The sequence below is a fragment of the Misgurnus anguillicaudatus genome, chromosome 3, assembly GCF_027580225.2.
Source record: "Misgurnus anguillicaudatus chromosome 3, ASM2758022v2, whole genome shotgun sequence".
Taxonomy (NCBI): Eukaryota; Metazoa; Chordata; class Actinopteri; order Cypriniformes; family Cobitidae; genus Misgurnus; species Misgurnus anguillicaudatus.
This window is the reverse complement of record NC_073339.2, coordinates 31405440-31427609: the sequence shown is the minus strand read 5'-3', so window position 1 is coordinate 31427609 and position 22170 is coordinate 31405440. Positions and strand designations below refer to the sequence as shown.

The 22170-nt window shown below is 37.8% G+C and overlaps 1 protein-coding gene across 2 annotated transcripts in view; it reads left to right on the top strand.

The window, feature by feature from the left end:
• The window catches only part of fbxw7 (F-box and WD repeat domain containing 7), a 187249-nt gene that overhangs the window by 28822 nt on the left and 136257 nt on the right, over nucleotides 1-22170 (top strand). For both annotated transcript variants that reach the window (XM_055205462.2, XM_055205463.2), the window contains one exon: nucleotides 10322-10377. The gene's annotated coding sequence lies outside the window, so the exon portion shown is untranslated. The remainder of the gene's footprint in view (nucleotides 1-10321; nucleotides 10378-22170) is intronic.

Below are 22170 nucleotides of genomic sequence, written 5' to 3'. Positions count from 1 at the left end.
TTTGATTGGTTAAATGTTTATACTCCTTGAGCTTTGAGACTAGTTTTCTCTCATCTTTGTGAATACACTAGTGTTTTAGATGTTGTGGGTTTTTCCTTCAAAGGACATCTGGCTCGCATGATGTTACGATGAGATGGCATCCCTTCCCGCATCTTCAGAGAGGGGTTTGCTTTTGAAATGACTAATCTTGACTATGGTCAGGATTTAAGGCAGTGTCCCAATAGCCTCCCTGAAATAACCTGGGAGGATGTTTGTGTTGCTTGTCACACTAAAGACCTGGGTATAGTCGGTTTATTACACATACGCGCACAGCCGAATGCACGGCCTGGCAGAACAAATGAGTTCATTTGACTCATACACATGCACTGACATTCGTGACCCACACGTACAGTGTACGCAAGTTTTCCGGCGGAGCGTGTACAGTACGTGCACACTTTTCTGATGGTGAAAACTGCATCTGTATAAAGATTATGTTGCTTCATTCAGGAAATCAATGTGAAATAAGAACAAGATTGCTGTGTAAATTTCTCAGTGATGGCAATTAAATGTTATTTGTCAGTAACTAAAATGCCTAATTTTCACAAATGTCATGTAAGCATTTTTGGCTCCACTTTTTTAGACAACACATTAGTAAACAGTAGCAAAATGACTAAATATGCAACTAGAAACATGTAAATAATAAAGTCAGAATGTAAAAATGAAGAAACTGAACCACACATTAGTGGGCGCTGTGATTTATTTGACTGCCACATTTGGGTTGTATTTAGGTCGAAGTACCCATGCTTGCGTTTTGCACGCTGTGATTCATCCAGTTCATTTTCCGTGCACATTTCCGTGCGCAATCATTGTGGATTCTGAATGGACTGAGGCGGGGATTAATTGGATTTGTTGTGACAGTATTTGATAAAAATTTTATAGGGCTGTCACGATGATGAAATAATAGATTGTTTGACCTCATCGCGATGATTTCAGATCACCACAATGATTGCACATCTCTCTAAAAAACACAAGGGGGAGCTGCTGCGCCTGTATAAATGAGACGGGGTCAGATAACGCCATACATTGCAAAGCCATTCAATACACACTGAAAAAAATATTTATTCAATTTAATCAATTTTTTAACGTAAGTGGTTGCAATCAATTTATTTAAGTTATACATTTAAACAAGTTTTTTATTTGACTTTACTTTACTAATCTTTTTTGTTTAAATGTAGCTTAAATAAATTGATTGCAACCACTTACCTTAAAAAAATTTAGTAAATTGAATGAATCATTTTTTTCAGTGCAGTAGAAAAAACAGCATTTAAAGGAACAGTATGTAAGAAATTTATATCAATGAATCCTAAAATGGCCCTGATATGTCACTAGACATTAAGAAATCATTTTCATTTCAAATACTTATATCACTGACAACAGTGGTCTGGCCAGGATATTGTCATTTAAAAATTGGAGTTGCAGCCCTCAACTGATGTTTATATTGTCATTTTGTGTATTGGCCACCAGTTGTCTGATTGCAGTACCAGTTTTAGCCACAAGTTTTGTGATTGCAATACCAGTTTTGGCCACAATCCTACATACTGTTCCTTTAACGAAAGCTGCAAAACTTTGATAAGCGGTATGAAACATACATTTCCAAAACAGCAATTCCAAATATAGGGAAGTGAAGGAAGCTAATCTAAATTTTCAGTTATTTTTCAGACACTTTGTGTTTATTTCTTAAGAATTTTCAGTTTTTAAAAGATAAAGTTATTAAATAATTGCTTTTAAATATGTGTTATGTGTATTAATATTTACTGCCAGGTAAACCTTGCAAAATATTTAATAAAAAAAAGAAATAATAAAATTATTTCATAAACTAAAAAAGTTTGAGAATTAAATGCCAAAGCAATAAAACAGACAATTAATCTGCATAATCGTTACAATTTATTAGGCAATTAATTGTCAGACAAATTTCATAATCGTGACAGCCCTAGAGCATTCGATTAATATCATTATCTAATTTTTGATAGATGTGGTGTTTAGCGGCATTTGCATCTGAACTTTTCAATTGTCCCCTTGTGTATTTTGCGTTGTTTACGATATAGATTTATGTTTGCTGTGAAAAGCTTATTCGTCAGCATGAAAAGAGCTTTATTGGTCACTTCCAAGGCTGTAGCTGTTGACCCGACTGACTGCCAGCTATTAATTATAAATCTGTTGAAAGTTGTCCTTGAGTCGGCAGAAGCATTAACTTGGAAGGAAAGTCAAGTCAGTGCCGTTGTATGATCTGTAGTAGTTTGCGAAGAGTGTCCCTAGACAACTTAAATTGTAAATAAAGTTTACGGCAAGAAATCAGATGACCTTTCATACTTTACTCCTCAAGATTTGGAGAGTGATTCATTTGGGAGATTTGGGAGCAAATTTGAAGATCATCTTGCTTCTGTTATTGCAGAATGATGCTGTGCATAGAACAATGAGAGATTATATTATTCAGAGTTGCTGCACAAAAGAGAATTATATTTTGAATTCCTCCCTCCCTCTTTTGTCTTTCTCACTTTGTTCCACTTTTTTACCCTCTGTAACTGGAGTAGGTACTTGCCGGGCCAATCCGATGCAGTCGTCTCCCCAAACAGCTGTAACCCGAGACTGGCTGTGGATCTCTGCGGTGGGCCTCACTGTGGAGCTGCGCCATGGGCCGCATTGCTCGACTTGATATTATTACACAGACTGTCATGTTTAGCCTGCTCTTAATAAAAGCTCTCCTACTGTGCCGATCTCAGATCAGTTACCCCACCCTACCCTACCCCAACCCAACAGTATTATGAGAAAAACAGGTCTCGGTTGCCTCAAACCAAAGCACCAACACCTCTGAAGAGGAGTAGGACGGGAGGAGGAAATGAGAGTACATTCCAGCCATGATTTATGAATGCTGTTCTCTTTTCTCTTCTGATTGGCTTCCAGGTGCTGCTATGCAACTCTCGTTGTGTTCCTGATCCGAGGACAGTTTAGTCATGTACTTTGCAGTAGATCTGGTACATTGACACCCTGTCAGAAAAACAGCATTGAGCGTACATTGTGTTGCTTTTTAGGAATCTGTGGGGATATTTACTCCTGGTGTTCAGATACGTTTTGGTTGATTGAATCACAAGTGTACGACGTTCAGTAAAGGAGTTAATGAGATGTAAAATGTTTTGAGCTTGTCCACTTTCCACCACATTCAGATTTTAAAGGTAGTTGAAACTCATTCGATTGCTTTTATGGTGTAGACGCACTCTCATGTGGTTGAATGCGAGGCCTTGCTTTATTTTTTTATTATCTGCAGTTTATTTATTCTTTTATATAGTTTTCTTAGTCACTTAGGCAGACACCTTTTACACAAACTCATTTGAATTGTGTAAAGTGTTAAGAATAAGATGTTTGTATTGTACCTTTTTGTATACAGTAAAATAATGTGCCGCACCCTCAGTGTGAAAAAGGATTGTTTCTGCACAGAAGGAAGGGCAGCAGACATGCTATTAGAACCAGACCTAGCTATTTGTTAGTTGACATGTATAACATAATTTTTAGTTAAGAGATTTTTGTAAACCATTATTTCCCAGCAATTAATTTTTTCAAATAAAAATATTTGGTTTTGCATTAAGCTATTCCCTACATGTAGGGTTTTTCTGGCCCAAAATGGGGTGGAGATTGTGCTATCCTGATGCACACATGCATGTATACTGTGAGTCAACAACACACTTTGCACGCGACATTTTAATGTTTAATAATTAAATTAAAGAAAATGACAATGTTAACTTTTTTTTATAAAACTTTAATTAAAAGCAACATAGCAGCAGAGTTCATTTACAGTTATCAATCAGTAAAGTTGTTAAAAATGAAATGAAATATACTTTCTGGCTGCTAGGGCTACACAATATATCGTTTCAGCGTCGACATCGCAATGTGCACATCTGCAATAGTCACATCGCACTATATCCAGAGCATTTATTTGAAACGTACAACTATTTTGGATGTCTTTGCCAGTTTTGCAGCATATGAGAACAGTTTTAAACGGCAGAGACTAATAAAAAATTTCTCTGTTAAAAATCTGTAAGCTATACAAGAAATACTAGGCAGAAGTTAACTCCTCTCAGACAGAGCTTTTTAAGTAAACTGGTATAGTCGACCAGTATTTTTCACATTGCAGGAAAACAAAACATTGCAATGTCAGATTCCTCTTACGATCGTACAGCCCTACTTTTTGCAGAGTTTTGCAGTCTTTGGTGATAGCTGAATAAACATAATCTGTCACCCCTTCCTCCACTCTTGACAAAGAAAACTATTTTTTCTGCATTCATTGTTTAATATAATAAAAAAGTTCTGTTAAGATCCTAAATTAACCCTTTGCATGATCTAATAATAAATGAAATTGAATATGAAGCCCTTATATTTTAGTTTACACTAGGTGAATTAGGGCAGCTCTGGCTTCTATCATTGATTTCATCGGAAGGCGTCAACTTATGCCAGTTAAAACGACTGGTTTTATAGATAATAAACTAAACAACTTATCAATTCGTCAATATTTTGCATTATTTGTGCTACATCTTATAATAATTACTAATAAGTCTTATTAAATGCGGAGAAAAGCTCTTTCAAGTCCTCCATTATGGGTTTCACTCACTGCTCTCCGATTTGATTCACTCACAATGAACTCGACTTCGTTTGATTCACTTACTGAGCTTTAATTGATTTGCTTGGTTACTGAAGTGTTTTAAACATTAATTAAAACGAATCAGTTTAAAAGAATAATTTTCAAAGTATCATTCATTTTCGAGTCATTACGGATCACGTTGTGTTGAACGCGCAAATGCGATGTTGAACCATTAAACAATTGCATGCAGGAAACAATACGGTGTCAGCTTGTGTCTGTAGTGATTTACCTGCACAACATCTATTTGTTAAAGTGCACCTATTTCATTGCTAAAAACCAATTGTGTACTATTTTGTGTATTTGGTATAATACAATGTGTTTGTGTGGTTTATGATAAAAACCCATTATTTTCCACATACCGTACATTTTCGTAGCTCCAGATTTCCCTGTCTTCCTGAAAAGCACAGATTTTGTACAAAAATGTCCCTGATTGGCCAGCTAACCTGTATGTTGTGATTGGCCTAAAAAGCCTCTGTCGTCAGCCGGAAATGTGACGGTCCTTACCATGTTTGAAAGATTCGGACACAATGCAATGTTAACAGGAGTTAACTTACAGGCTGTGAGTCCGAAGCGGGAGAAATTATGATAATGTCGGTCTTGTCTACATCATAAATCCCAGGAAGTAAATTTTTGCCTACAATTCGTGTGTTTGTTGTAGTGCATAAAAAGAGATTTATGTTGCAGGCGATAACTTGCGTCATTGTTTACGTTGGGGTATTTACCTATTGCATATGGTTAATATGTACTAATACACACTTACCCACCAAAGAAAATTTAAAATCGTGAATCGGAACATTGCTGCTCTCTAAGTTTTGTCAGCGCCTCACATTGCTGACAACAAAATGGCGCCACCACAGTGGTGTAAGGCCGCTACTGCACTTACAAATGATAATATTCTGAGTGCAAAGATTGTTTGTGTTTTCAGTGATGACTCAAGGCGCCACAAGATTTAAAAATTCTCTATGAAGGAAATCCCTGCTATATGTCATATTTATGTGCCAGATAAATGGTAATACCATTTTTTTTTGGTAAACAAATCACATTGCCTTTAGCTTACTAAACTATTTTTAACAAAGTAGATTGTACAAATAATGCAGCATAAAATTTTGCAAGTCAACTCAACCAACTATTTTAAGTTTTGAACTGTGATATGTCTGTGATAGCCAACACTGCTTGATACTATGTGCATATGGCTTTGTCCCATGTAACCAGAGGATATAGGAGAATAAGGATTCTCTATATCCTGTGGACAACCATTGTAGTCTTGGCCCTGGAAATGCTCTTTCTTATGTCACGACTTAACCAAGCAACTATAACAACAATCTCTCCTTCCCTCGCTCTAATGCACATTCACTACCTGTTTAGGGTTGGTTTAAGTGAATGAAGAATGTGGACTGAACTGGGTTGGGTATAGGAGTGTAAAAGTGATAGTGTGTGAGAGTGTTGCGCGATATGCCCCATAGAGTTATTGTCCTATCATCAGCCTGTGAGATCGCCAATACATAAGGAGTAATTGATGACGGGCCGTTGAATTATTTGAAAATAATGCACACCCAAGGTGGTAATATGGCACGATGCAGGTGTGCATTTTTTTTCAAATAATCAAAGGACCGGAGTCAATTATTTCGCTTGCCATAGTTACCAAAAACTTGGCCTATTTTTAAGACATTTAAAAAGCTCAGGTGCGAGAAGGAGTCCGTGCCACACACATTACAAGCTCTCTCGTGCAATAAGAAATTCAAAAGCCCTTGAAAAGCAAGCAATGTGCATGATGTTAATGTAAAACTATGATGATAATAATAATAATTAAAAACTATATTGGGCAAACATGCCAACTATTGTCATGAAGGCCCTCTATTGGCCATATGTCTCGTATCATCTATCGGCACAACCTTAGTGTGAGAGTTTGATTTTGTAAATATAGAAACTTTGTTAGGTTTATTTCTGCTTTCCTATATGGCTTTCTATGTAATCGACCTTGTGTAAACCAGTTTTCTAAGAACGTTTCTATATTTTTCTTAGCTTTTGTTTTTGTAAAAGCGTAGAACTGATCCATGTACGTGCGCACACTCCTGGCTCCTGCCTTCACATCTGGATTTCCTGAGGTTTTTGGTTGAGCGAGGTGCAAACTCTCCTCTGGAGGGGAACAAAGTATCAGATGTTCTTGACCCAGACACAAGTACAGCTCCCTCATTGAGAACCCAGCCAAGGGTCCGAGGTTGTGATTGTTTTATGTTTGTATAACACTTATTGCTGCTCTTGACATCTAGAGGTCTGTGGTTAGCTCTAATCCAAGTAGACTAGCACTTTCAGCAAGCAATTTCATTCTTGAGTTACCCATTCCTTAAAAGGATTGCAACCGGGCTTGCTAAAGAATGCTAGTCATGCTCCGCCCATCCTGGTAGTATTAGATTTGGACTCCTAAAATTAGTTGAGGTCTAAAGGTTGCCGTAATTATTAGACATTGTGAAACACAGTACTGTAGAGGTTGCACTGAATAAATCTGAAAGTTGACGGTTTGTTTACCTGTGATATGCTTTTTTTTAAGAAGATTGCCCACCCCTACTGCCAAGTCAGCTTCAAAGTTTCGACGTTGGCATGAATCAAACAATGTTCAGTGCAATGTTTACATTTGCAAAGCATAACCATGCTCAACAAAGGTGTACAGATAATACAGCACAAGCATAAGCGAGATGTCTGGTCCATCAGCTTGCCCAAATCTCTTATGGGGAGCTATTAACAGGGATGAACAATTGGATGGTTTGGTAAATTTTTATAAATTGAAAGACCTGGTTGTAGCAAAAATTGGCTTTCTCAGGCTGTTTTGTCTTTTTATCATTACTCTTGTCCAGTGCTGCTCTCTCAGTATCCCAGTTGGTCAGTTTCTTCAGGTTTTCATTGGAATTCGAGGCACGCGTGTGTGTCATCCAGGTTTTCTGTGCATCCGGTGCTTTCCTATTTTTTCTTTCCTTTTGTTCTGCTGCTTGTGTCGTGCAGCGGGAAGTTGTTTGTCCTCATGTTACCTCTCAAATCAGAGCAAAAGAAGTCGGAGCTGAGGTATGAAAACATTTCGTGTGGTGTGTGTTACAGTAAATGGTGTGTATAAGCCGTTTCCTCTCTGTGGCCTCTGTGCTCTCTGGACACACCCACTGTGTGCGTTATTGAAAGCATCATGGGAGTGTGTTTTAGTTCATTCTTATATCCTGCGTAGTTTGGATATAGGGTGTGTGTTGTGACATGTGGGTCTGTCATAACATCTGCTCTGTAAAGCACAATGGGAAATGTAAACACTGTCAAAATGTCTATTACCTCAAACTGGAAAGAAAGTGTATGAAAGTATTGCATGAGTATTAAATGAAAACACCACCGTTTTTCAGTATTTTACTATGTTCTTACCTCAACTTAGATGAATTAATGCATACCTATCTTTTTTCAATTAATCTTTGTACAGCGTTTCCTGAATGTGTTAGCATTTAGCCTAGCTCTCGTCCATTCCTATGGCTCCAAACAAAAGTTTTATTTTGTGCCACCATACTTACTCGTGTAACTACTGATGTAACTGTCTTTAAATAGGGAAAACATTGAAGTGTTTGGTGGCTTCTAAATTCATCCCTGTTTGGAGCCGTGGGAATGAATGGTGCTGGGCTGGATGCTGGCACATTCATGAGGCGCTGTGCAAATGGTGAAAGTGCAAACATTGAAAAAAGATAGGTATGTATTATTCGTCTATGATGAGGTAAGAACATAGTAAAATATTGAAAAACGGTGGTGTTTTCCTTTAACCAAAGCAGATTTGTTTGGGTAGTACGCTGAACAAATGTACTTGTTTAAAACTAGTCTTTTAGCTTTTCATTTATATTTAAATGTGGCTTTTTTAATGAAATGTTTTGTATATTTGTAAGTAACAGTATACTCTGTAGTCCATTTTGCTGATGTGTTTTTTTTTTATAAAAACAGACCATTGATCCCAGAAAGTCCCATAAAATTGCCAGTGTGCCTTTCTGTGTGTCCCGCAATTGATTCATAAATTGGACCTAGTAACATTACATTTCCGTAAAGTGTCCCTTGTGAACAAAAGGTAGAATCGATGCCATAAGGGGTGTGTCATGCAGAACAGCATTAAAGGTGCTCTAAGCGAATTCACACGTTTATAACATTTTTTTGTTACATACAGCAAACATCCCCTCCATCTGCTTGCTGCCTCTCCGCTGTTCAAACTGTAAAAAACCCGATCTCTGTAGACAGCCTAGGCTCCACAAACTGCAATTAATACAATGTGGCCAAACCTACCACCAGAAACGATAACAAAGTGTTTCAGCCAATAAACGACGAGAAGGATTTGGGGGTGGGGGTTGGGCGTGTTCATGAAAGCACGGAAGGAACGGGGAGAAGTTAGTTACGCTCCGTTTGTTTGAAAACAGTTCAAACATCAACAAAAAGTAACGTCACACAGATTCGCTTAGAGTGCCTTTAATGATAAAAAATGTCTGCAAACTGTAATAAAGCAGAAATCGGGAACTACTCACTATCCATGTTGAAGTTCAGATCAATCATAAGCATAATAGAATAGAGACACATTTTGTTCATAAACAAAAATGCACACGTGTTGGTTTCTCGATAGAAATTGCGGATAGTAAGCAAACTTAAGACGAAACTTAAGTCCACCAAGTGCATGATTGCATCAAAATACGAAACACGTAACATCACGTGTCTTTACGGATCTTTGCGGGATGTGTCAGCATGCACACGCAGATCCCAAAAAATCATTGGCAGTCTGAATGAACCCAAATCAAATGATCCCGAGGCCATTTCTAGACACATTTTCCATGTTTAAGTGCTATAATTGGGTCCCTAGTGCTTCTATCAACCTAGAAAAAGAGAAAAAGGTCTACTTAGTATCTTGGGCTGTTTCTCAATATGCGTTCTTCAGCGATCTTGCGTCCTCGTGTCCTCGCTCTACGTCATCATTAACGGTCGAAGTTCATTCCAATTCTCAAGAACGCAAGGACAGAGGACGCATGAAAATACCCGGATGTGTTCTTGATATCGAGGATGCATCGAGTGCAGACTTGCTGAAATCGCTTTACGCCCCAGAAGTCATTGCGGCAAAACTTCCGAGTTCGTTCTTCCGAGGTCGCCTGGCAAGACAGATCTCCACGGGGACGCGGGTCCGTTCTTTGCGTTCTTGGAATTGAGAAACAGCCTTGGTTTTGGTAAACCATTCTCTGCAAGCATGTCAAAAAATAGGTCATTGAAATGTGGCTCCCCTTGTGATGTCAGAAGGGGATAATACCGCTCCTTAATCTGCACTATCCAACTTCGGCACTGCCATTTAGTGCAGAGATCAACTCATTTGCATTTAAAGGGACACATCCAAAAATGGCACATGTTTGCTCACACCTACAAAGTGGCAATTTTAACATGCTATGATAAATTATCTGTATGGTATTTTGGGTTAAAACTTTATATACGTACTTTGTAAAGAACAAAGATTTATTTTACATCTTAAAAAGTTGTGTAAAATGTCCTTTTTAACTTACATTTAATTCCTAACCAGGTGGCCATTCATATAAAATGAAGGGTAAATGTTAGGGGTTTACATGTGTCATAAAAAAAATGAGATGATGTTAAACTCTTTTTCTCTATTCACAGAGGCCAGAAGTGGAGAATCTCAGTTGAAGGACTCTTGGCTGTCACACGTCTGAATCGTAAGTAGCTCCTCTCTTCATTTTTGAACAAAACCTGTGATTGAGGACTTTTATTAGGTTAGAAGTACACTAGTCTAGACATGTGAATCATTTCATAGTATCACATTACCTTCGATCTTTTCTTTATGTGTTATTGTTGTGTTAATTGACAAATGCTGACAAATTGACATTGTTAAATGCTTCTCCTTGTTTGGCAGTGACATTTATCTTTGTGTGTGCATGTGTGTGTGTGTGTTATTGCACATGCTCCAAAGTCATTGAGATCAAGCGCAGCGTGTACAGAGAACAACTACCACATTGTATATTTTACACACAATTTCTGTCTGTTGAATGTGATCTTGGCTCATAGTGCAAGGCTTATAAATCTACAGTTATTTCACAGTGTGGTGCCAGCAATTGTTACACTCGGTATACTTTCTAAGCTGGCCTTTTTAGATGTCACACAGATGGAATACATTTTGTGAAGAAGGCAGACTAGAAAATATGTGTGGAAAATCTTGATTCACATCTAATTGAATGGGCAGGGATTCAGTGTGGTCCATCCACATGTCACTTTGTTTTTATAGATCCAAAGCTGTGTGAAAAATATGTAGGGCTGGTAAATTCATGAGACGTGGTAAAACAGTGGTCATGCATTGTTGCTGATTTGCTGTATTAACACTTTGTTTTCTAAAGCAGTAATGTATTGTAACTGTAGTAACTTCCATTTGGTTGTTTGAATTGCATCTACTTGTTGATGATGAGCTTTGGTACAGGCAACATTGTACATTTAGGGCTGTTACCACCATTTGTCGACTTCTCCCGGATGTGATGGTCATGCCATTCACAGGATGAAAGACAGGAGGAAGAAAATAAAGGTACTAGAGAGACCCACCCAGTCAACCATTGTCCTGGGCGTTAAAGCAAGGAAGTAAACTTTTACACCCCCAATGTTTCGCTAACTGTGTGTGTTTGAAATTTGCCTGCCCTGATACACTGAAGAGAGACCATTTTTCATGCCTGTGTGTGTGCCCATGTTTGTTTTTGTGGATTTGGGGGTTCTGTGCTGGACCATCCTTGCATATGATTAATAATGTATTTGTTATCTTGCTGTTGTGAATGAAAGGTAAACAGATATGTCGCAGAAGGGGCTACTTTTCATTGATACATTTTTAAAGAGCTCGACCGCTAGATGACACTGGTCCGTTTATAATGTCTCGCTTTGAACAGATATGAGGAGCCGAGAGGGGGTGAAAATTAGAAAGCGTAAGAGGAATGAATGGCGGAGTAAAATGAGGCTGACAGTCTCCTAATATGAAATGTTATATCTGTGATGAATAATGCATAAGCAATGAATGCAGTATATGCTACACAATGTTATTTTAATAAGATTTTTGCGTTTTATCTAAATGCAAGGAACATTTGGCTTGCCAGAGTTTCATACCGTGTAACATACGATACAAGTGTAAAATTTTCTCTTAAAACTGCCATGAAAATCAGTTTCTGCATTTTGCATCACCATGTTATAGGTTTTTAGGTTAGGTTATGTAGGTTATTTAGGGACTGTACAGTAGCAGTTCATATCGTGTGTGTGTGTGTGTGTGTGTGTGTGTGTGTGTGTGTGTGTGTGTGTGTGTGTGTGTGTGTGTGTGTGTGTAGTTGAAGAGATTAATAGCAAATGGGGACAGAGAATGCAAACGTGTCTGAATTTCTGCACAAACTGAACAAGAAACCCAATAGTTCAGATTTAAGCAATCCAGCATTGAACCTCCAGGATTTCACTTTCATTCTTCTGTGCATTCTTTTTTAATAATTCAGGCTTTCCATGTGTGGGTCATTGAAGAGGCCACAGCTATAGTCTGCACGACTCCAGTGGCGCAGTCCAACTGTCCATTTTTATAACCTATCAAGTCGCTGGAATACACTCATGTCTTTTCAAACCTTAGGATCACTGTGCAGTCTGAAAAACCAAGCCAAGAGAGAATGAAGTGATTAAACTAAACTTTAGTGAATACAAAAGAGTGGAGAGTGCGCCACCTTTGGCTTAACTTACTACTTTACTGTATACGTTACATTATTACGACTCTCACTTTTCTATGTTTTTCCTACATCTATTAATGTAAAGCTGCTTTGTAACAATTGTGAAAAGCGCTATATAAATAAAATTGAATTGAAGTAAATTGCTTTGGATTAAAGTGTCACAGAAAGTAACACAGCAGCCAAAGTTGGCCCTGTGATAAAGGAAGCCTGTTTAAAAGAATTTCCTATTCTTTGTGTCTGGGGGGAGAGAAGGTCATCCCAAAATAATTTTGTTTAATGAATGTCCAATTAGGGTTGTGCCAATTGACGATACTATCGATAATCAGACATATGGCCGATAGTGGGCCTTCATGACAATAGTGCCCTTTATTTGGCCTCAAATGCACACAAGTAATGTTTTTATTAAACCATGTTTGTTAAAACTAGTTCTATTTCCTAATTAAACTAGGGCCTAGTCCTGGTTTTAGATAATCACTGACTGGGAAACCGTCCTTAATGCACACGGCTCAAACTCTTCCTCGCACCTGAACTTTTAATGCGCATGGCTCGAACTCTTATAATACGCGAAGCTCTGACATTTCCTTGCACTAGAAAGGTTGTTAGGCACGCACCAAAATTTGAGAGTGTGCCACTGAATTTTACATCCAGTTGCACATGTGCGACCAGTAAATTTGACCTTTTTTTGTGATGTGACACTGAATTTGAAAACAGCACATTGTACTTTCTGTATCTATCATTAAAGTATTTATTAGTAATACAGTGGAAATTAGTAGAAATGTAAATATTTGGATAGCATGTTGATTAACAGTTTGTGCCCCTAAATTTTCTGGTTGCGCCCCTAAAACTTTCAGTTGGGGGCCACCGTGGTCCTAGTGAAAAAAGTTAGTCTGGAGCCCTGAAATCAGTGAGTATGTTGTTCCCACTTCCTGGCACGCAGGAAATTTCAGAGCGTCTTGGCATCAATGAAGCGCTCGGATTAATGGCATCAGGTTTAAGAAGGTTGCAGTTGTGACAGTGTTGCCAGCTGCCCTGAGAGTAAATCAGATTCTGTTTTTTTGTCCACCATTCCAGCGGCATGTCATAAATGAGTAAAAAATGAACAAATAAATAAATAAATGAATAAACTATTGCCCCACCCCCAATACTATCTTGTAGCGGCAATCTCATCGGCTGACAATAGGACGATCTTACTATGGGGCATATCGTGCAACAGTATGTCCAATAAATGATTCCTGGTAAAACAAGTACTAATTAAAAAAAAGTTCACTTTTGAATTCACTGTAAGTTGTTCCTACAAGTGAATCCATTACCATGTTGGAGGAGGGGCAATTTGGCATCTCCAATTCACATAACCTGCATGTTTTTGGCCTGTGGGAGCCTGGGAGGAAAACGGAATACCTGGAGTAAACCCATGCTTGGTCACAGGGCGAACACGCCACATAGAAAGGCCACTTGACCTAGCCTCAGCTCGAACCGAGACCTTCTTGCTGTGAGACAACAGTGCTACCCACTAAGCAACTGTGTCGCCCCCCCAAAAGCGAAAAGAGTATTTCATGCTGAAACAAATCTGACATGTTTTGCTATCCCACTATCCATGCAGGTCACCTGGTGCAGATTAGAGTGCCTTAGTAGTGTTCTGACGACATCCCAAAATGCTCAGAAAATTTTTAGCTCAGTGCTTCCCAATCCTGGTCCTCGAGGACCCCCTTCCAATATGTCTCCTTATTTAACACACCTGATTAAACTTATCAGCTTGTTAGGGAGAGACGTTTGCCATTTTGGAAGGAGGCTGATACATTGAATCTAGTGTTTTAAATAAGGAGACATCTAAAACTTTTTAGGAAGGGGTCCTTGAGGACCAGGATTGGGAAGCACTGGTTTAGCTCAAAAGGTTTTGAGACACGGCAATTGTATATCCGTTTTCCTCTTCTGTCCATTGAAAAATGGCCAGTCTTACTCTGGTCAGTATTCTCATTCATGTTTCGGAAGTACGGTTTAAAAACAGGAAATACATGCAGTGAACAGCAGTTAGCCCACCCTGCCCTGCTGTTGTGGTGAGCAGGAAGCTATGATTTTACTCGTTGCCGTGGTTACACAGTGCTTGATACAGAGCACCACTAGATGGCAGTATCTGCAGATGCATAGAGGTGCATGTTTTAGTATTGAAAGTGGTCAGTGAAACTTTGTATATTTAGGTCTGTGTATTTGCTGTGTGTAAATCTATCCACATGCAATTTTTTATAATAGTTTTAAAATAATAGCATTTGGCCACATTTTTTTGAAAAATACTTCAGCAAAAGACCAGTTTCCTGGCTCCTGTATAGCTCAGTAATATCATTTTGTTAGCATTGCAAAGGCATGAGGTTTGAACCCAGGAAACACATACTGATAAAAAAATGTATACCTTGTAATGCACATTGGATAAAAGCGTCTTGCAATTGCATTAACGTATAGGAAATTTGAAAGCGATTCTGATGGACATTGACTTTGTTGTTGGTTTACCACATTCAACTAGCATATGGGCTGCAGGATAAAGATGCTTCAAAGCTGGCAGGTGTTGGACCTGATGACGGCAGAGAGCGCAATCCATGGCTTAGGTCACCGGAGCACATTATGAGCCACCAGACTTGGCTTAAACTCCACCTGGTGTAAGTTTCCTGAAGGATATTTACAACTATATTCAAAGTGGGGTATTATGATTTAAATTATGTGAAGAAATTCTCATCAACAAACATCTGCAGAAACAACAACCGCAGAAAATCATATCTCTACATTGCCATGGAGCATTTCATTTACTGTGGCATAGCAATATAATGTGATGTGTAATTTGTAAACACCGGATATTTTCTTGTTTACTCACGTGATAATATCTAGATGAGACGTAACGTTGCTGTCTGCAGAACTGAAACTGGTCGATCAGCTAATGACTATAAACCTTTTATCCTTGTTAATTCTGCCATATGCTGCCCTAGACAAATGTTGGATACTGTAACGAAATACATAGCTGTTACAAACTTATTAAGGAGCGAAGGGTATTAAACAAGCTGCTTTGTAATGAAATCAATGCAGTTAGTATTGTAATCAGTGTTATTGACCAAGTCTGGACATAGATTGCAAAAGCTGCCACAACTTTGAAATAATTTTTTAACTTTATTGACTGACTGCATTTTTGTTCATACTGTAATAAATCACGGCTCTGAGACATTTTGATGTGAATTATAAGCACTCCAAACTTACTTTTTAAGTTATGGCATTTTTGTTTATACTATATGTATGTTAGGGTCTGGGTTTCACAATAAGATCATGTGTGTAATGAAGAAAACCTGTTTTTTGGGTTCTGAGATTGCTTTTTTAGGAGGATAAAATGTGTTAAAAACAGCCTTGAGCCCTTTATATAATATTTCACATAGAAATTATTAAATATAAATGGTTTTTCCTTTTAAAGCGCACCTGCGTGTGGCATGCATGTTGCGCTACAAGCGCCGGGTCACAAATCTTCAAACAAGGGCGTACTTGTGCCCATGTGTGTGCAGGTGTTCGGGTGACTCACATTTGCTGTATATTGGCAGATTTGGCACAGGCAGTCCAGTAAATGGCAGGTAATGATCCCCTCATGCTCTTGGCTCGGTCTTGCACTTGACTCGCCGCAAACCACTGGGTTTTGATGTTGGCACCAGCAGGTGTCCTTTCATGCCAGCCGGAATACCAGAATGCCATCCATTCACGATGGTTTCACTCTGCAATTAATCATGGGAAGTTATATCCTAGAGGTTTCAGAAGTATTTGTGGTTTTGTTTGTAGGCACTATGCACTTTCTCTTTGCTTTCTAGTATTCATTTCACAGCAGACACTGGATCTATTAAAAAAAGCTTTACATTGTTTTAAAATCAAGGAGTGTCTGTCTTAAGTTGATCTTGCGTGTCTGTTTTTTAAATGACTTTCTCACACTGCTTAAAGGTCATTTGAAATGTCTGTTTGTAAAGCTTGAAGTTACTCTACAGAATTTTTATTTGGTCAGTTTCACTGCACACATGGAGTGCTGCTTTTATTCGTATGTGTCTAAATATAAGGACTTTCAAATATTGTAATAATAGAAAGAATGGGGTTTGTGTAGATAATTGTCTGATGCACTAAAACAAATGATTCATTCAATTTACTCAATTTTTTAAGGTAAGTGGTAGGGCTGGGCAAAAAAAAGATTTGTCGATTCATCGTTTTTTAAAATGTGGTCGATTCAAAATTGATTCTCAAAGAGCAGAATCAATTTTTTTCTTTCATATTTATTTCTGCAAACATTTAACGTAAGATTGACGTTAGTCGTCTTAACTAGATGTCACCCTCTTTTTTGCCTTGTGCGATGTTACCAAGAAGCGAGAGGCAAGCCTGTCATTTAGGGATGCTCCGATCAATGCCGATCTCCACTAATAATACGTGGCCGATCACTATTCTGAATCAGACAGCCCATCTTATTACAGCTATTTCATGTACTACGGCTTTTGATCAGTAAGTCCTTATCGATCTAAAATCACTGTTAGTTTGAGTCGTTTATAACATGCATATGAAAAAGCAACACTTGTCAAACATAATTATTATACATATTCTTTATTATCATGAAAATACCTGAAAAGGCTTTGATGAACAGCGATATAAATATATCCTTCAGCCATTTCATGGAGCTGCGTGTCATCACAGCTGCATGTGTATTGTTTTTCATCTACAGCACATTTTGAGTTTCTGCACGAGAGCGCCCCCTGGCTTTTGGATGTAGCGGAATTTCACCGTAATTCATTGAGAAACATAGCAAGCATTATCGGCCGATCGATTGTAGCATCCCTACTGTCATTCATTCATTCAGTGCTTAAAATGGCAGTTTCAGGTGCTTCATCGACGTTGATGCTTGAATCCAGTATAAAAACCGACCCGAGAACAGGAATCGAGAATCGAAATCGAATCGATTTGATAGCTTGCGAATCGAAATCGAATCGATCTGGAACATCTGAATCGATACCCAGCCCTAGTAAGTGGTTGCTATAAATTTATTTAAGCTCCATTTAAACAAAAGTTTTTTTTTTTTTTTTTAGTTTTTTGTTTCTAATTTTTTTGTTTAAATGTATCATAAATAAATTGATTGCAACCACTTTCCTTAAAAATTGAGTAAATTGAATGAATCATTTTGAGAGCCTAATTTGGGATTTTATCCTTATTTTGTGATGTTTGTTGCAATGTCAATTTTTTGCCACTCTTTTGGTTTTCTTGCACTTTTTTGATAACCTTAAATATTAAATTATTATTATTATTATTATTATTATTATTATTATTATTATTATTATTATTATTATTATTATTATTATTATTATTATTATTATTATTATTATTGATAACTAAATATTTTTGCACTAAGTAAATTTTGTACTATTTGTTTTACAGACAAGAATGGTTTCTGCTTGTTGAGGGATTGTGTGCTATTACTTGCCTAAAAAAATCAGATAAGATAATAAAAAATAAAAAAAAAGTTTTATTCTTCAAACTCTAATGAATGCACCCTCGATCCCTAGTCACTTTTGGATGAGATTTTTTTTTGTGGGTGGGGTACCAACAACGAACCAACAACATTGGTCAGTGAAGTAGCACATATACTGGCTGCGTCTGGGTTCAAAATTGCCCTGACACCAAACGCATGGCGGCCAAGTAGGTTGGCTATGCCGAACAGCCAATCAGAATGATTCGACTCCCAGATGATTGCCACCGTCGATTCAACGTGCTGAATCCCCAAAAAAGCATCAGTACCTTTAGCTCAGGGGTAGGCAATGACGGCCCTGGAGTGCCGATGTCATGCAGACTCTAGCTCCAACCCTGATAAAACCTCGCCTACCTGTAGTTTTCAGGTGACTATTTAGACCTTGATTAGTTGTTCAGGTGTGCTTGATTAGAGCTGGAGCTAAACTCAGCAGGATATTGGCACTCCAGGACCGACGTTTGCCTACCCCTACAGTTAGTGCTGCTGAAAAACGCTCAACACCCACACAACTGCTGGCCATCGGCTTGGTGTGTACCTAAATTTAGATGACCTATGGTTCTATCCTATCAAGATTTTTGAGCTCATTCTCACACACTTGATTCTACTGTGAACTTTTCTGCCGTTCGTCTGTTTGCTTCCATCATTTCTTTGTATTATTATCCCACTTACCTTTAACTACCCTCCTTGATACTGTCACATTCCTTCCTGTCATCCATCCTCTCTCACTTGTTTATGGAGTAATCTTAAGCTCTCTCTCTCAGTGAAATCCACACTCTGAGATCACACTGGATCGATGTGAAAGCAGGGAGCTGACACAGTGAAAAGCAATATTCATAAATAATGTACATGGAACACCGCACAATCTTTAACCTCTTCTGTACTTCCCTTTGCAGAACAACAATCGAGCTCTCTAAACCTTTAATTTGGAACTTAAAGAGTTACTCATTTAAAGCTGCAATTTGATGATATTCATAAATACAGTTCTCTAATTAGATATACATTATTTAGTGAGTGCTTGTTCTAGAGGCACGCAGTTAAGAATCAACTGAATATACATCTCTGTAAAGTGTCAAGTTAGCACTCACTTTAAATACGCCTTTAAACTTTCTGCTTGTTTAGTGTATATTTGCTTGGTTTTTGGTTTATAACGTGCATTTAAAAAAGCAACACTCGTTAAACAAAATCATTTAAAATATTATTTATTATCATGAAAATACCTGAAACAATTTGGAGAATGGTGATGTAATTATTCTTATAGACATTTCCTGAAAAAGCATTTGTAATGGTACTTCTTCTGTGGCAGGAGTTTCTGCACAAGAGCGCCCTCTGGCTTTTGGATGGGCCGGGATTTCACCGTAATTCATTGAAATAAATTCATTGAGAAAACGTGCATTTGCACGATTAATCGTTATGGCACTATGACAAATCACTTAATTGTTTCATAGTGATGCGTTTCATTGATTTCTAACCAAAACAATGTGTGCTATGTGAAAATTATTAATCCTTTTTAATTTAACTTTATCAGTAACACTTGAATCCTTTAAAAACGATTGATTTTTAAAAATTAAGTTTAAAATGTATATGTTCGCTCCAAAAATATGAGCTGTTTTTGTCATATATGCATAGCTGTTTATTTGTTTAATTATTTGCATTAATTAACTCCACTATGGTGAATATTTTTAGATTCAAGGTTCTTGCGCTGGAACGAGCTTCTCTCCCATTCTGGCACAGATTTACGAATAAACAAATTTCATTATGACTGCCACTAGGGGGCGAACTCTGACAATCATGTCTGAATGTCGTGTTTGAACCAGCTAGAAGCCGTGTACCCAGTGTTCCACAGCTTGCACCTTATGTCGACGTCACACAAGACCTTTTGTTGTATTGACTTGCATACGCATGTGAATGTGGCACACTGGAAATGCAAGCTAACAAGAAATCCAAGTTAACTTCTGGTCTGTGCTTGTTTATTAGTGTAGAAAATAAAAATGTTTGGTTTCCTGAAGATTAGAGGAGACGGCGAGCACAAACCATTTACATTTAGGGTTTTACCAGATGCTTTTATCCAAAGCGACTTACAAAGATAAGGAAACAACCAAGCGATTTGTCATAGGTAGGCAATAAAGTGCTTATGCCAAGTTACAAGTTTTTACAATTCTAAAACAATACCTGTTGAGAGAGAAAGTGAGGTATTTATTTTTTAGGATAGAAGATCGAAGAGGTGTGTTTGCAGTCAAGGATTTTTGGAAAAGATACGTTTTTAATTGTTTTTTCAATGTAGCGAGAGATGTGGCTAAACGGACTCCTATAGGAAGATCGTTCCACCAGCAGGCAGTAGTAAAGGAAAATTTACGGAAATTTTAGTGCCATTTCACCGCTTTGAAAAGTTTGGCAGCTAATCTGTAGTTAACATTGTATACATTTATCATAGTACAGGGCTCCAGACTGCCACCAAAATTTGATAGTGTGCCACTAAATTAAATTTGACCTTTTTTTTGTGATGTGACACTGAATTTGAAACGGCACATTGTACTTTCTGCATATATCATAAGTATTTATTAGTAATACAGTGGAAATTAGTAGAAATGTGAATATTTGGTTAGCATGTTGATTTACAGTGTGTGCCCCTAAAATTTTCAGTTGGGGGCCACTGTGCTCCTAGTGAAAAAAGTTAGTCTGGAGTAGAGCCCGACCGATTTATCGTTTTGCCGATTTTATCGGCCGATATGAGCATGTCGCAGATATATCTGTATCGGCGTATAAGCCGCAGATATGAAGCCGATATGAACGTTCCTTACAGAAAACATTAAATGCTTTTGAAAGATGCAAGTACTTGTTTGTCCAGCAGAGCGCGCCCTATTGGTTGCTAATGGCGACCCAGGTCACTCACTGGAGTGACACCAGCCAATCCCCCGCCCCTTCACTTCAGTCAGTCAGTCTCTCAGTTCAGGTGGCGGCAGTCACGCGGTTTCTTCACAACATTTTACACCTGGTATTAAGACGCGCTTTGGTCGATTGGATTATAAGTGGGCGAGAGAGACACATTCCCGTTTAGTTTTGGTGTTTATAATCCGTCTCTTTTGTCCACTTGCGAGTTGTTTAAAACACAAGCGGGAGAAATAACCCGAGGCGGAGAAAGGACGCGTATAAACTGACGCGCAGTCTGTCCAAGACACATTCCCGTTTAGTTTTGGTGTTTATAATCCGTCTCTTTTGTCCACTTGCGAGTTGTTTAAAACACAAGCGGAAGAAATAATGCGAGGCGGAGAAAGGACGCGTATAAACTGACGCGCAGTCTGTCCAAGTACAGCTGCTTGTGCTGTTACCAAACATGCTAATTTCAAAGCAATTGATTAAATAAGCTCGCGCAACTTTACACCCTCGCTAAATAAATGAGGCAGAGAGCAGACACTTTAGTTTTATAAAAGTTTAAAGTCCCGGCAGAACACTGTGGGTTTGTGTTATAAAAACGTTGTGCAGTACATTAAACATAAGCCTACATCAGTATGTTGTCAGTAAGTCAAGCATTGTCGTCTGAATGGTACGTTTCTAATTATTTTGTGAAGTACATAACTTAATGTAAAGCTAATAAACAATGACTTTATAAGTTTCCATTTTTTTAAATCAGCCCAATATAACATTATTCTCATCAAAACTGACAATGATTTAAATTATATGTATTTTGTTTTGTTTGTGTTTTAAAGTTATATATAATAAGTCAAGTTTACTGTTTTGTGCACTTATATCAGAATCATTTTGGATAATAAAGTTTATTGTTAACTTGTAAAACACACCTGCCTATATTACATATCTTTGTCACGTCATTTTAAGTGTTTGATCACCACATTTGTGGTGTGATCATTGCAAAAAAGTATTTATATATAGTATATTCTGTTAATGTATATAGTGTATTATATGTACAGTAGGCTATTGTAGTATAATAAACTGTAGTATATGTGTACTGTACTATAAAATGCACATAAAGAACATCGGCCGATATATCGTTATCGGTCTTTTTTTACTCCCTAATATCTGTATCGGCATCGGTCCCAAAAAATGCATATCGGTCGGGCTCTAGTCTGGAGCCCTGTAATAATGTTAGCTTAGTGTTGTAGTTGATACACTTTAGCTATGATTTGAACTAAGGTAAGAAATCAGAAAAAAATCTGCTTTAGATGTACTCTGTTATTATTGATTCTCTACGAAAGTTTGGGCCACAAAAGCTGGCTGTTTATGTTGTTTCTGCTGAAACCATC